Source organism: Hordeum vulgare, chromosome 2H (assembly GCF_904849725.1).
Source record: "Hordeum vulgare subsp. vulgare chromosome 2H, MorexV3_pseudomolecules_assembly, whole genome shotgun sequence".
In the NCBI taxonomy this organism is placed as follows: domain Eukaryota; kingdom Viridiplantae; phylum Streptophyta; class Magnoliopsida; order Poales; family Poaceae; genus Hordeum; species Hordeum vulgare.
This window is the reverse complement of record NC_058519.1, coordinates 432,838,975-432,855,200: the sequence shown is the minus strand read 5'-3', so window position 1 is coordinate 432,855,200 and position 16,226 is coordinate 432,838,975.

Sequence of the window (16,226 nt, the reverse complement as noted above, 5' to 3'; positions counted from 1 at the left end):
CCGATAAGATCTTCGGAGAATATGTAGGATCCAATATGGGCATCCAGGTCCCGCTATTGGATATTGACCGAGGAGTCACTCGGTCATGTCTACATAGTTCTCGAACCCGCAGGGTCTGCACACTTAAGGTTCGACGTTGTTTTATGCGTATTTGAGTTATATGGTTGGTTACCGAATGTTGTTCGGAGTCCCGTATGAGATCACTGACGTCACGAGGGTTTCCGGAATGGTCCGGAAACGAAGATTGATATATAGGATGACCTCATTTGGTTACCGGAAAAGTTTCGGTCTCATCGGTAGTGTACTGGGAGTGCTGGGAGGGGTGCCGGGGACAATCAGGAGGGGTGTCACGCCCCAAGGGGTCTCATGGGCTATGGGAAGAGATAAACCAGCCCCTAGTGGGCTGGAATAAGTTCCCACTAAGTCCCATAAGGTTTGAGAAGGAAAAAAACACAAGGTGGAAAGAGTTTCCAAGTGGGAAGGTGGAATCCTGCTCCAAGTAGGATTGGAGTAGGACTCCTCCACCTCCAATTTCGGCCAAACCTTTAGGTTTTGAGGCTGTCTCCTCCCCTCCCTCCCTCCTATATATAGTGGGGTTTTAGGGCTGATTTGAGACAACTTTTGCCACGGCAGCCCGACCACATACCTCCACGGTTTTACCTCTAGATCGCGTTTCTGCGGAGCTCGGGCGGAGCCCTGCTGAGATTAGATCACCACCAACCTCCAGAGCGCCTTCACGCTGCCGGAGAACTCATCTACCTCTCCATCTCTCTTGCTAGATCAAGAAGGCCGAGATCATCGTCGAGCTGTACGTGTGCTGAACGCGGAGGTGCCGTCCGTTCGGCACTAGATCGGAGCGGATCGTGGGACGGATCGCGGGACGGTTCGTGGGACGGTTCGCGGGGAGGATCGAGGGACGTGAGGACGTTCCACTACATCAACCGCGTTTCTTAACGCTTCTGCTGTGCGATCTACAAGGGTACGTAGATCGGAAATCCCCTCTCGTAGATGGACATCACCATGATAGGTCTTCGTGCGCGTAGGAAATTTTTTGTTTCCCATGCGACGTTCCCCAACAGTGGCATCATGAGCTAGGTTCATGCATAGATGTCTTCTCGAGTAGAACACAAAAGTTTTTGTGGGCGGTGATGTGCGTTTTGCTGCCCTCCTTCGTTTTTTCTTGATTCCACGGTATTGTTGGATCGAAGCGGCTCGGACCAACATTACTCGTACGCTTACGAGAGACTGGTTTCATCGCTACGAGTAACTCCGTTGCTCAAAGATGACCGGCGAGTGTCGGTTTCTCCAACTTTAGTTGAATCGGATTTGACCAAGGAGGTCCTTGGATGAGGTAAAATACCACTTCATATATCTCCGTTGTGGTGTTTGCGTAAGTAAGATGCGATCCTACTAAGATACCCATGGTCACCACGTAAAACATGCAACAACAATTAGAGGACGTCTAACTTGTTTTTGCAGGGTATGCTTGTGATGTGATATGGCCAACGATGTGATGTGATATATTGGATGTATGAGATGATCATGTTGTAATAGTTAATATTGACTTGCACGTCGATGGTACGGCAACCGGCAGGAGCCATAGGGTTGTCTTTAAACTAACGTTTTTGCTTGCAAATGCGTTTACTATATTGCTAGGACGTAGCTTTAGTAGTAATAGCATGAGTAGCACGACAACCCCGATGGCGATACGTTGATGGAGATCATGATGATGGAGATCATGGTGTGACGCCGGTGACAAGAAGATCGTGCTGGTGCTTTGGTGATGGAGATCAAGAAGCACATGATGATGGCCATATCATGTCACTTATGAATTGCATGTGATGTTAATCCTTTATGCACCTTATCTTGCTTAGAACGACGGTAGCATTATGAGGTGATCTCTCACTAAAATTTCAAGACGAAATTGTGTTCTCCCCGACTGTGCACCGTTGTGATAGTTCTTCGTTTTGAGACACCACGTGATGATCGGGTGTGATAGACTCAACGTTCACATACAACGGGTGCAAAACAGTTGCACACGCGGAACACTCGGGTTAAGCTTGACTAGCCTAGCATGTGCAGACATGGCCTCGGAACACATGAGACCGAAAGGTCGAGCATGAATCGTATAGTTGATATGATTAGCATAGAGATGCTTACCACTGAAACTATTCTCGACTCACGTGATGATCGGACTTGAGATAGTGGATTGGATCATGTACCACTCAAATGACTAGAGAGATGTACTTTTTGAGTGGGAGTTCTTAAGTAATATGATTAATTGAACTAATTGTCATGAACATAGTCTAGTGGTCTTTGCGAGTTACGATGTAGCTTGCGCTATAGCTCTACTGTTTTTATATGTTCCTAGAGAAAATTTAGTTGAAAGTTGATAGTAACAAACTTTGCAGACTGAGTCTGTAAAACCGAGGATTGTCCTCGTTGCTGCGCAGAAGGCTTATGTGCTTAATGCACCACTCGGTGTGTTGTACCTCGAACGTCGTCTGTAGATGTTGTGAACATCCGACATACACGTTTCTGATGACTACACGATAGTTCAGTACAAAATACTGAATGGCTTAGAAGCAAGGCGCCGAAGACGTTTTGCTACGTCACGGAACATAAGAGATGTTCTAAAGAGATGAAATTGTGATTTCATGCTTGTGCCCTTGTTAAGAGGTATGAGACCTCCGACAAGATTCTTTGTCCATGAAGTAGAGGAGAAAAGCTCAATCATTGAGCGTGTGCTCAGATTATCTGAGTACGACAATCGCTTGAATAAAGTGGGAGTTGATCTTCCAGATAAGATAGTGATGGTTCTCCAAAGTCACTCCCACCAAGCTGTGAGAGCTTCGTGATGAACTATAACATTCAAGGATAGATACAATGATCCTTGAGCGATTCGTGATGTTTGACACTGCGAAAGTAGAAATCAAGAAGGAGCATAAATAGTTGATGGTTAGTAAAACCACTAAGTTTTGAGAAAGGCAAGGGCTAGAAGGGATACTTCGTGAAACGACAAAGCAGTTGGTGCACTAATGAAGAGACCCCAGATTAAACCCAAGCCCGGGACTAAGTGCTTCTGTTATGAGGGGAACGGTCACTGAGGCGGAGCAACTCTAGATACTTGGTAGATAAGAAGGCTGGCAAAAGACGAAAGAAGTATATTTGATATACATGATGTTGATGTGTACTTTACTAGTACTCCTAGTAGCACGAGGGTATTGGATACCGGTTCGGTTGCTAAGTGATTAGTAACACGAAATGAAAGATACGGCATAAACGGAGACTAGCTAAAGGCGAGGTGACGATACGTGTTGGAAGTGTTTCCAAGGTTGATATGATCAAACGTCGCACGCTCCCTCTACCATCGGGATTGGTGTTAAACCTAAATAATTGTTATTTGGTGCTTGCGTTAAGCATGAACATGATTGGATCGTGTTTATTGCAATACGATTATTCATTAAAGAGAATAATGGTTACTCTATTTGCTTGAATAATCACCTTCAATGGTTTATTGAATCTCGATCGTAGTGTTACACATGTTCATGATATTGGTGCCAAAAGATACGAGGTAATGATGATAGTACCACTTACTTGTGGCACTGCCGCTTGAGTCATGTTGGTATAAATTGCGTGAAGAGGCTCCATGCTGATGGATCTTTATACTCACTTGATTTTGAATCACTAGTGACATGCAAATCATACCACCTGAGCAAGGCCTTGTTTTCATTGAGATGAAACAAGATAGTAACTTGTTGGAGGTGATACATTTTGATGTATGCAGTCCAATGGGTGTTGAGGCACGCAGTGGATATCATTATGTTCTTACTTCAATGACGATTTGAGTAGATACAAGAGTATTTACTTAATGAATCACAAAAGTCTGAAATATTGAAAAGTTTAATTCTGTTTCAGGAGTGAAGTTCGTCGTAACAAGAGGATAAACTGTCTACGATATGATCATAGAAATGAATATCTGAGTTACAAGTTTTGGTACGTAGTTAAGACAATGTGGAAATTGTTTCGCAGTTCATGCCACCTGGAACATCATAGTGTGATGATGTGTCTGAACGTCATAGCCACGCACTATTTGGTATGGTGCATGCTGTGATGTCTCTTATCAAATTACCACTATCTTTTATGGGTTATGCGTTAGAGACAACCGCATTCACTTTAAATAGGGCACCGCGTATTTCCGTTGAGATGACACAGTATAGACTGAGATTTAGAGAAATCTAAACTATCCTTTCTTGAAAGTTTGGGGCTTCGACACTTATGTGAAAAAGTTTTAGTCTGATAAGCTCGAACCCAAAGCGGATAAATGCATCTTCATAGGATATCCAAAACAGTTGGGTACATCTCCTATCTCAGATCCGAAAGCAAAGTGTTTGTTTCTAGGAACGGATCCTTTCTCGAGGAAAGGTTTCTCTCGAAAGAATTGAGTGGGAGGGTGGTAGAACTTGATGAGGTTATTGAACCATCACTTCAACCAGTGTGTAGCAGGGCGCGGGAAGTTGTTCCTGTGGCGCCTACACCAATTGAAGTGAAAGTTGATGATGGTGATCATCGAGCATCGGATCAAGTTACTACAAGTCTCGTAGGTTGACAAGATCGCGTACTATTGCAGAGTGGTACGGTAACCCTGTCTTGGAGGTCATGTTATTGAGCAACAGTGAACCTACGAGTTATGGAGAAAGCAATGGTGGGCCTGGATTCCGACAAATGGCTGGAAGCCATGAAATCCGAGAGAGGATCCATGTATGAAAAGAAAGTGTAGACTTTGGAAGAACTACTTGATGGTCATAGGACTATTGAGTAAAGGTGGATCTTTAAAAGGAAGACAGACGATGATGGTGATAAGTCACTATTAAGAAAAGCTCGACTTGTCGCAAAGATGTTTCCGACAAGATCAAACAGTTGACTATGATGAGACTTTCTCACTCGTAGTGATGCTAAAAGTCTGTTAGAATTATGTTAGTAGTTGCTGCATTATTTATGAAATATTGCACATTGGATGTCAAAACATTGTTTCCACGACGGTTTCCTTGAGCAAACATTGTATGTGATACAACCAGGAGGTTTTGTCGATCCTAAAGATACTAGCAAGTATGCAAGCTCCAGCGATCCTTCAATGGACTGGTGCAAGCATCTCGGAGTTGGAATATACACTTTGATGAGATGATCAAAGATTTTGGGTTTGTACAAGGTTTATGAGAAACTTGTATTTCCAAAGAAGTGAGTGGGAGCACTATAGAATTTCTGATAAGTATATGTGGTTGACATATTGTGGATTAGAAGTAATGTAGAATTTCTGTAAAGCATACAAGGTTGTTTGAAAGGAGTTTTCAAAGGAATACCTGGATTGCGCTACTTGAACGTTGAGCATCAAAGATCCATGGAGATAGATCGAAAGCGCTTAATAGAAGTTTCAACAAGATGCATGCCTTGACAAGTTTTTGAAGGAGTTCAAAATAGATCATCAAAGAAGGAGTTCTTGGTTGCGTTGTAAGGTGTGAATTTGAGTAAGACTCAAAACCCGACCCCGACAAAATAAAGAGAATAGACGAAGGTCGTCTTCTATGCCTTGGTCGTAGAATCTGAAGTATGCCATGTTGGGTACCGCACCTGATGTGTGCCTTGACTCAAAGTCTATTGAGAGGTACAGAGAGTCATCCATGATTGAATCACTAGCAGCGGTCAAAATTTATCCTTAGTAACTGATGGACTAAGGAATTTTTCTCGATTATGGAGGTGGTTAAAAAGTTTGTTGTAAAGGGTTACGTCGATGCAAGCTTTGACACTAATCCGAATAACTATGAGTAGTGAAACGGATTCGTATAGTAGAGTAGATATTTGGAGTATTTCCGAGTAGCACATAGTAGCAGCATCTATAAGATGACATAAAGATTTGTAAAGAACACACGGATCTGAAAGTTTCAGAACCGTTGACTAAAACCTCTCTCACGAGCTAGACGTGATCAGACCCCATAACTATATGGGTGTTGGATTCGTTGGAATCACATGGTGATGTGAACTAGATTATTGACTCTAGTGCAAGTGGGAGACTGTTGGAAATATGCCCTAGAGGCAATAATAAATTAGTTATTATTATATTTCTTTGTTCATGATAATCGTTTATTATCCATGCTATAATTGTATTAATTGGAAACACAGTGCATGTGTGGATACATAGACAAAACATTGTCCCTAGTAGGCCTCTAGTTGACTAGCTCATTGATCAAAGATGGTCAAGGTTTCCTGACCATAGGCAAGTGTTGTCACTTGATAACGGGATCACATCATTAGAAGAATCATGTGATGGACTAGACCCAAACTAATAGACGTAGCATGTTGATCGTGTCATTTTGTTGCTACTGTTTTCTGCGTGTCAAGTATTTGTTCCTATGACCATGAGATCATATAACTCACTGACACCGGAGGAATGCTTTGTGTGTATCAAACGTCGCAACGTAACTGGGTGACTATAAAGATGCTCTATAGGTATATCCGAAGGTGTTCGTTGAGTTAGTATGGATCGAGACTGGGATTTGTCACTCCATGTGACGGAGAGGTATCTCGGGGCCCACTCGGTAATACAACATCACACACAAGCCTTGCAAGCAATGTGACTTAGTGTAAGTCACGGGATCTTGTATTACGGAACGAGTAAAGAGACTTGCTGGTAAACGAGATTGAAATAGGTATGCGGATACTGACGATCGAATCTCGGGCAAGTAACATACCGAAGGACAAAGGGAATGACATACGGGATTATATGAATCCTTGACACTAAGGTTCAACCGATAAGATCTTCGGAGAATATGTAGGATCCAATATGGGCATCCAGGTCCCGCTATTGGATATTGACCGAGGAGTCACTCGGGTCATGTCTACATAGTTCTCGAACCCGTAGGGTCTGCACACTTAAGGTTCGATGTTGTTTTATGCGTATTTGAGTTATATGGTTGGTTACCGAATGTTGTTTGGAGTCCCGGATGAGATCACGGACGTCACGAGGGTTTCCGGAATGGTCCGGAAACGAAGATTGATATATAGGATGACTTCATTTGGTTACCGGAAAAGTTTCGGTCTCATCGGTAGTGTACTGGGAGTGCCGGGAGTGGTGCAGGGGACCATCAGGAGGGGTGTCACGCCCCAAGGGGTCTCATGGGCTATGGGAAGAGATAAACCAGCCCCTAGTGGGCTGGAATAAGTTCCCACTAAGGCCCATAAGGTTTGAGAAGGAAAAAAACACAAGGTGGAAAGAGTTTCCAAGTGGGAAGGTGGAATCCTACTCCAAGTAGGATTGGAGTAGGACTCCTCCACCTCCAATTTCGGCCAAACCTTTAGGTTTTGAGGCTGTCTCCTCCCCTCCCTCCCTCCTATATATAGTGGGGTTTTAGGGCTGGTTTGAAACAACTTTTGCCACGGCAGCCCGACCACATACCTCCACGGTTTTACCTCTAGATCGCGTTTCTGCGGAGCTCGGGCGGAGCCCTGCTGAGATTAGATCACCACCAACCTCCGGAGCGCCGTCATGCTGCCGGAGAACTCATCTACCTCTCCGTCTCTCTTGCTGGATCAAGAAGGCCGAGATCATCGTCGAGCTGTACGTGTGCTGAACGCGGAGGTGCCGTCCGTTCGGCACTAGATCGGAGCGGATCGTGGGACGGATCGCGGGACGGTTCGTGGGACGGTTCGCGGGGCGGATCGAGGGACGTGAGGAAGTTCCACTACATCAACCGCGTTTCTTAACGCTTCTGCTGTGCGATCTACAAGGGTACGTAGATCGGAAATCCCCTCTCATAGATGGACATCACCATGATAGGTCTTCGTGCGCGTAGGAAATTTTTTGTTTCCCATGCGACGTTCCCCAACACTTCGGTAACACATCCTCGTCTTCATTGGTTCCACTTGTGGTTATCTCTAATCTTTACATTGTGCATGTTTTTGTTGTAGACTATCTCTTACTCGCCTTAGTGATTTTAGTTGGTAGCATCATATAGGTTCATCACCGAGTTGTCATTTTAGAGAACCTTTATGTTGCTAACCCTAACTTGCTAAGAATTAATTAAAAGTGGTCGTTGCCTATTCACCCCCCCCTCTAGTCAACCATATCGATCCTTTCAATTGGTATCCGAGCCACGTCTCTTTATTAAGGGTTTCACCACCCAAAGAGTATGGAGGATGCTCAGGGAGGACCCCATGGGCAACCCGAGGCCTTGGGCTTGACTTCGGTCACAAGGGACGACTTAAATGAGGCTATGGCCCACCTCAAGACGTCCTTTACGAACGAAGTCAAGACCATGTTTAAAGAGTTAATTGAGGGAATTAAAAGTTCTCCCGAACCGGCGTTGGTGGTTAAACCCACCAACACTGATTCGGAGGCCAATTCCTCTGGGGAAGCGGCTAAAGTTATGCGACCTTCTTCGCCTCTCGAAAATAATGGGACTGGAACCTATGTCTCGGTTCCACCTCCCATGGTCTATGGAGCACCAGTTCCTACACTGCGCCTTAACCCTGTTGGTCCTCCTCCTAAGCTTGTTAAGGGTGATTTTGCTAACTGGGTGTTTTCTATTAAGTCTCATTTGAATCACAGCTCAACAAATTTATGTAGAATCATCGAGCAAGGCTACTATCCTCATGACCCAAGCAACCTCACTCCAAGAGAAGAAGCGAACAATCAATATAATCACTCCGCATTGTTTATTCTCCAATCCGCAGTACCTCCTGAAGATCTTCCTCACTTGCGCCCCTTCACTCTGGCTAAAGACTTTTGGTAGCACATTATGGTGTTGTACAAGGGAAGCTCAAGCATTCGACGGTCCAACTATGAAGTGGTGCATGATAAGGCCGATGAGTTTGTGATGAAGGAAGATGAGGACCCTCGTGATCTCTATCGAAGGGTGACTGCTATTGTTGTTGCTCTCAAGGATCATGGGAGCAAGGATGTGGATGACACATGGATCAAGCGCAAGTTTCTCAAGGCCATCATGCCATTCAACAAAGCCATGTCATCAGTCATTCGCCAACGACCAGATTTCCACTCCTTGTCTTCCAGTGAGGTGTTGGATGAATTCATTGCAATGTCAATCATGAACGAGGCCGCTGACAATGCACTTGCTCGAGTTCGGTAGACAGCTTCACCCAACCTTGCTTTAAAGGCAAAGGCTACCTGTGAAGAAGAAGAGGATGAGGAAGAGGAGAGCGGCCCTGAAGACACTAAGTATGCTTATCACGAGCACATGGCTCTTGCGTCAAGGCAATTCTGGGAAAACAAGAGGAACTCAAGACCCAACTTCTCCAAGAACAACTCAAGTGGGTTCAAATCCAAGCAACGAGTGAGGACATGCTATAACTGCGGTAATGTGAGTCACTTCGTGGCAGAATGTCCCTATGATAAGAGGGAAGACAACGGGGGCAAGCTCATTAGCAAAGACAAAACCAAGTGATTCCCAAACAAGAACAACTTTGTCAAGAAACCCCACCCAAAGGGTATGGTGGCACTTGAAGAGTACCCCTCCGATGATGATGACGATGACGATATGGTGGCAATTGCGACTGTCGCCATTGCCACCCCTTCTCCCAAGAATGTGTCTCTCTTCAACGCCCCCAACGATAACCACATCGCCAAGTACCTCATGGCCAAAGGTATCGATCATGTAATTAACACCCAACATTAAGACCAACATCACTACTGCTCCTTCATTGTTGAATTGTGTTGATGATAGTGATGTTGTGGAACTTAATGAGCATGATCTTGACAAATTTATATGTACGATCAAAGGAGAACCCAAGAAGCACTTTGTTGCTCTTTTGGAACAATTGGGTGAGGTTAGTGCGCCGTACGTACCGCCTACGAATAATAGGTAGCCCCACCCCAGGCAGAGTTTGTGAGCCGTGTAATAGGCGACCATTTCGCGCGGTTCGGGGGGCACTTGAATAAGCCGCCGGCACCCGGCTGCATCTTTACCCCTATCCAATTTTTGGGCCAATTCCCCCTTCGTACTACCAAAAAATGAGATTCTTGCCGAATCCGAGTTTGTTGTGACCTCATCGAGTCTCATGAGGAGACCATCTCCAAGCTGCAAGGACATAGTCGTGACTATGCCGATGAGATTGCTGAACTATCTATTGCACTAGAAAAGGAGCGCACTCTTCGTTTGGCTCTTGAGGAGTCATACAACGATGACTGCGCTAAATTGCAAAAGGAACTAGGTCATGTTATTGTTCTTACTCGTGTGCTTAAGTCTGAAAAGGATACTCTTGGGGTTGGCCATGACAGACTCAAAGTGGAGTTTTACACACTTGACAAGGCTCACAAGGTCTTGAAAGGTGCTCATTTCTCCCTGAAAGTGTCTCATGATCAACTCCAAGCAAAGCTTACCAAGGAGATCTCTACTTGTCATCCTTTCGTTATAATTGATAATGCTTGTACAACTAACCCTTGTTGTGAGCATGTACATCTTGTGGAGGAAAATGCCAAGTTGAAGGAACAACTTGAGAAGGGCCTTGTGTCATGCATCCAAGGCGAGAAGAACCTGAATGACCTCTTGAGCAATCAAAAGGGTGTTGTAGGAAAGGATCGACTTGGACTTACATCCAAGTCAAAAAGAAAAAGGAAGAACAGGAACAAACGATCCCCTACCCTCATGGACATCTTTGTCAAAGAGGGCGAAGGGACTCGGGAGGTGAACAGGAACAAGGTGGAGAATGGTAGCATCAAGAAGGGCAAAACCATTCCTACCAACACAGCCGACAAACTCAATCCTTCCTATGTTTTATGTCGTGCTGGTGATGGGCATGTTTACGCCAGATTTGTTGGTTCTTACTATGAGTCCATTGAATGGGCTATTTGGGTTCCTAAGACCCTTGTCTCTAACATTAAAGGACCCATTCAAAAATGGGTACCTAAAACCAAGCCTTGATCTATTGCAGGAGTTTGCTTCCGGTGGGGTGTCATGGTTGCTCGATAGTGGAGCAACAAATCATATGACCGGAAGCAAAGACTTAGTGGTGGATGTGCATCCTTCCCCATCTATGCCCACCCATGTCCAATTCGCTGATGCATCATCATCAAAGGTATTGGGATTTGGTAAGGTGGTCATCTCTCAAGAGTTATCTATTGAGAAGGTCATGCTTATTGAGTCCCTTGCTTACAATTTACTTTCGGTTCGTCAACTTGCAATTATGGGCTTTTCCACATTCTTTAATATTGATACAGTGGTCCTTTTGTGGAGCAAGACTCTTAAAGTGGCCTATGTTGGATATGTCAAAAATGGTCTCTATGTGGTGAACTTTTCAAAGCGATCCACTAAGACTGCGACTTGTCTAATGGCTAAAGTTGATGTGGGATGGCTTTGGCATCGCCGACTAGCTCATGTCAATATGAGATCTTTGCAAAGTCTCCTCAAAGGGGACCATATTCGTGGACTAACAAATGTGAGTTTTGCTAGAGATCGTGCTTGAAGTGCCTGCATTGAAGGGAAGATTCATGAAACTGCTCATCGTCCAACGACTCTCATTTACACTAAGAGGCTGTTGGAGCTCCTTCATATGGATCTCTTCGGTCCTCCATCATTTGATAGTCTTGGGGGCAGAAAGTACTGCTTGGTGATTGTTGATGACTACTCAAGATACACCTGGGTATATTTCTTCAAGAGGAAGAGTGAGACTCAACAAACTGTCATTAACTTTGCTAATGAAGCTCAACGTCAACATGAAGCAAAGATTTTGATGATTAGATGTGACAACGGCATCGAGTTCAAGAACTACACCTTGGATGAGTTTCTAGGTGATGAGGGAATAAAACATCAATATTCAGCACCATACACCCCTTAACAAAATGGTGTGGCGGAAAGGAAGAACCGGACGTTGATGGGCGCGACAAGAACAATGATGGCGGAATTCAAATTTCCATATAACTTTTGGGCCGAAGCCATCAACACAGCATGTCATGCATCCAATCGGCTCTATATCCGCAAAGGCTTGAACAAGATCCCATATGAGATTCTCACCGGAAACAAACCCAATCTCAAGTACTTTAGGGTATTCGGGTGTAAGTGTTTCATTCTCAAGAAAGGTGCATGTTTAGCTAAATTTGATTCTAGAGCTCAAGAGGGCATCTTTGTTGGTTATGCTACAAACTCTCATGCTTATCGTGTCCTCAACAAGTCCACCGGGTTCATTGAGGAAATGTGTAACGTGGAGTTTGATGAAAATAATGGCTCCCAAGTGGAGCAAAGTGGTCTCTGTGATGTAGGTGATGAAATTCCTCCCCCCAAGCCATAAGAAGAATCGGGATTGGTCAAATATTCCCCATTAAGGAACTCCTTGTGGCCAAAGGAGAAGGATAATGCTCTACTCAAGTGGAGCCATCATCCTCGCAAGTCCCACACGCTTCCGATGAACAAAGGGAAAACCCTCAACCAGTTGAACAAGCTCAAGGACAAGATCAATTGCTCAAAGATGGTGATGTTCCCCATGATGTCCAAGTGCTTACACAAGGTTCTGAATCCGCTAAAGATCAAGATCAAGTGCAACTACAAGATCTAGACCAAATAGAAGCACAAGATCAAGATCAAGAGCAACCACAAGATCAAGGACAAACCAGTGAGCCTGCTCAAGTCGAAGATCAAGTTGGTCAGGATGATGTCTCTCAATTCCCTTATGCAGCACCTAAGAGGGCTACCGGTGCCAAGGGAGGATCAAAATGCAAGGCCAAGCAAAGTAATCAAGTTGATGCACCCTAGTTATCCAATGCAGAACTCTTGGAGTGTCGCGCAACCAAGATTGCAAACAAGCTGAGAGTCAAGGCACATCTTATGAAGAATGTGCTTGGCAGTTTGAAAAGGGGAGTATCCACTCGTCAACAAATTTGAAATTATTGTGAGCATCACGCGTTTGTTTTGTATTGTGAACCTCAACAGGTACAGGAAGCGCTCGATGATGAGGATTGGCTTATGGCCGTGCATGAAGAACTCAACAACTTCGAGCGTAATCAAGTCTGGAATTTGGTACCAAGACCAAAGGAGGAACATAATGTCATCGGGACCAAATGGATCTTCAAAAACAAGCAAGATGCCAATGGGATTGTGGTTCAGAACAAGGCAAGATTGGTGGCTCAAGGTTACTCCCAAGTCGAGGGTATCGACTACTGTGAAACCTTTGCCCCTGTTGCTCGTCTAGAACCTATTCGCATGCTGCTTGCATTTGCTTCTCATCATAATTTCAAATTACAACAAATGGATGTGAAGAGTGCTTTTCTTAATGGTCCTTTAAATGAGTTGGTCTATGTCAAACAACCCCTGGTGTTCGAACATCCCAAGCTCCCCAATCATGTGTACAAACTTAATAAGGCACTCTATGGCCTTAAACAAGCCCCACGTGCATGGTATGAGTACCTTACTGAGTTGTTACAAGATCGTGGGTTTGAGATTGGGAAGATAGATCCCACTCTTTTTACCAAGAAGGTCAAAGGGTATTTGTTCATATGCCAACTATATGTTGATGATATCATTTTTGGTTCCCCTAACGAATCTTTCAATGAAGAAATTGCTGCACTAATGACCGAGAAATTTGAGATGTCTATGATGGGTGAGTTGAAGTTCTTCCTCGGGTTCGAGATTAAACAAGGCTTAGAAGGGACCTTCATCAAACAAGCCAAATACACTCAAGACATGCTCAAGAGGTTCGAACTAGAGGATGTCAAGCCGGTCAAGTTTCCCATGCCAATAAGATGCAAGCTTGACAGTGATCCCAATGGTAAAGCACTGGATCAAAAGGTATATCGCTCCATGATTGGATCCCTTCTTTACCTTTGTGCATCTAGACCGGATATCATGTTGAGTGTAGGGATTTGTGCACGGTTTCAATCTGCACCAAAAGAAAGCCATTATATGGGTGTTAAGCGAATCTTTCGATATTTGGCTCATACCCCAAACTTTGGTCTATGGTATCCCAAAGGAGCAAACTTCAACCTAGTGGGCTATTCTGACTCAGATTGGGCGGGAGACTGTGTGGAGAGGAAGTCAACTTCTGGAGGATGTCAATTCCTTGGTCGTTCACTAGTAAGTTGGTCTTCAAAGAAGCAAAATTGTGTCTCACTATCTTCCACCGAGGCTGAGTATGTGGCAGCTGCAAGATGTTGTGCACAGTTGCTATGGATGAGCCAAACTTTAAAGGATTACGGAGTCACTTGTGACAAAGTTCCTCTTCTATGTGACAATCAAAGTGCTATCAAGATTTCCCTCAATTCGGTGCAACATAGCAAGACCAAGCACACTGATATTCGCCATCACTTCATTCTGAACATATCAAGCGAGGTGATATTGAGGTTCACTTCATCAACACTGAAGAGCAACTTGCAGATATTTTCACTAAGCCCCTAGATGAAGCAAGGTTTCGGGAGTTAAGGCATGAGCTAAATATCATTGATTCAAGCAATGTGGATTGAAACTAGGCACTCTGCACCTCACTCTGCATTATATCTTGTCCTAGGTGTAGGCATGGACATAGGAGGAGTGTTGTTCTCTCAATGAACTTTCCCTCCCCCCATTATGCATAAATCGATCAAGTCTTTCACTTTGGCCATTATTAAATGGCACTTGTGCTTCAAAGACGAGCGTTGGTCATGAACCCAAGGATAACTCTTCGCGGTGTCATACCTTTGTCTCAAACATAGGTGGCTTCGGCCACCGCCCCCACCTTTCTCTCGTGTTGAAGAAAGGATACAAAATGACTAGTCAGTATATCTTGCTAGTGTTACCTTTTTGTCTACACTGACTAGTCGTTGCCCACATCATTTCCACAAAGTCATATGTCTCGTTGTACCTTTTTGATTTTTGAACATTGCCATGACTCCTTTTGTCGCCCTTTTTGGTGTGTGTGTCTTGTGTGTCACAGGTGGTCCTCGTCGCTCGAATCCAGCACGTAACACCCAACCAAAACAGTATCACACTCCACAGGCTCCAGAAGGTTCCACAACTTCCAGTCTGAATCCTAAGAAGAAGTCCTTCAAGAAGACTGCTACCAAGTCCAAAGGGGTCAACGTTCGCACTATGTCCCCTAAGGATTTTCTGGCACTCCACACCCATGATCCGTATGTTGATGACAAGGCTCAGCTCAGGGGCGTCGATCATGTTTGGTCACGGGAACATGCAATGATCTATCATGACATCGTTGTGCCCTTCAAGAAGATCTTTGTCCTAGTGAAGTGGATCGACCTCGCTCACCTTCGGTGGCATCCATACTACTTTGGCGAGGCTCTCTCCTTGATTGAAAAGCTTGGCCTTACCAATATCATCACCTTCAGAAAGGACTTCGATCCAGATATTGTGGCTCAGTTTTATGTCACTGTTCACTTTCAACCTGATGACGAGCGCACCATGACCTGGATGACCGGTAATCAGAAGCTGATTGGTTCCTGGACGGAGTTCATGCAGTTCCTCAACGTCGACTTCGAAGGGGAAGAAAATGTTCTTGGGATGCGTCCTCATGCTCCAGCTTCGTCTACTTCCACTCCCAAGGACAGGCTGCAACAACTTTACATGAAAAAGGTGTGCTCCCCACGCATCTGGATATCATGCATCGGATCTTCTGCAACTCCGTGTTCCCTCGTATTGGCAACAAGGACGAGGTGCATGGTCATCTGGCTGAGATGCTTCTGCTGTGTGAGGAGGCAAGGACTAAGGACACTGCGCCTCTCGACATATCTCATGTGATGTTCCATGAGCTCTAGAATTGCATCATGAACCGTAAGGTTCCCATCTACGGGCCTTACCTGTTTGCCTATATTCAGAAGAGGTGGAACGATATCTATCTGATAGATCCCTTCCCTATTTAGCTGACTATTTTGTGCATGATCCTATCAAGCTGCGTATAAAGGACAAATGGACCAACCCATCAACTTCTTCTCAGCCCATGGATACAGACAGAGAGACTGCTGCTGGAGGAGGACCTGCTTCGCATACCCGCTTTTCTGCTATGCCATCTTGGGCTGTGAAGCTGAAGGATCAGATGAAGACTCTCTTCTGTATGCAGGCCAAGGGACAGTATCAGTCTCATGTGGCCCAGAAGGAGAACCGTCAGAGGCACAAGCGTGTCTTAAGGACCCTTGATGTGGCAATCTCAAGTGGCTCAGAGGACGACATCACGCGAGAGATTGACTGGATGAGGTCTCAAGGTTACTAGTGGAATGGGTCTGATGCTGAGGAGGAGGCTTC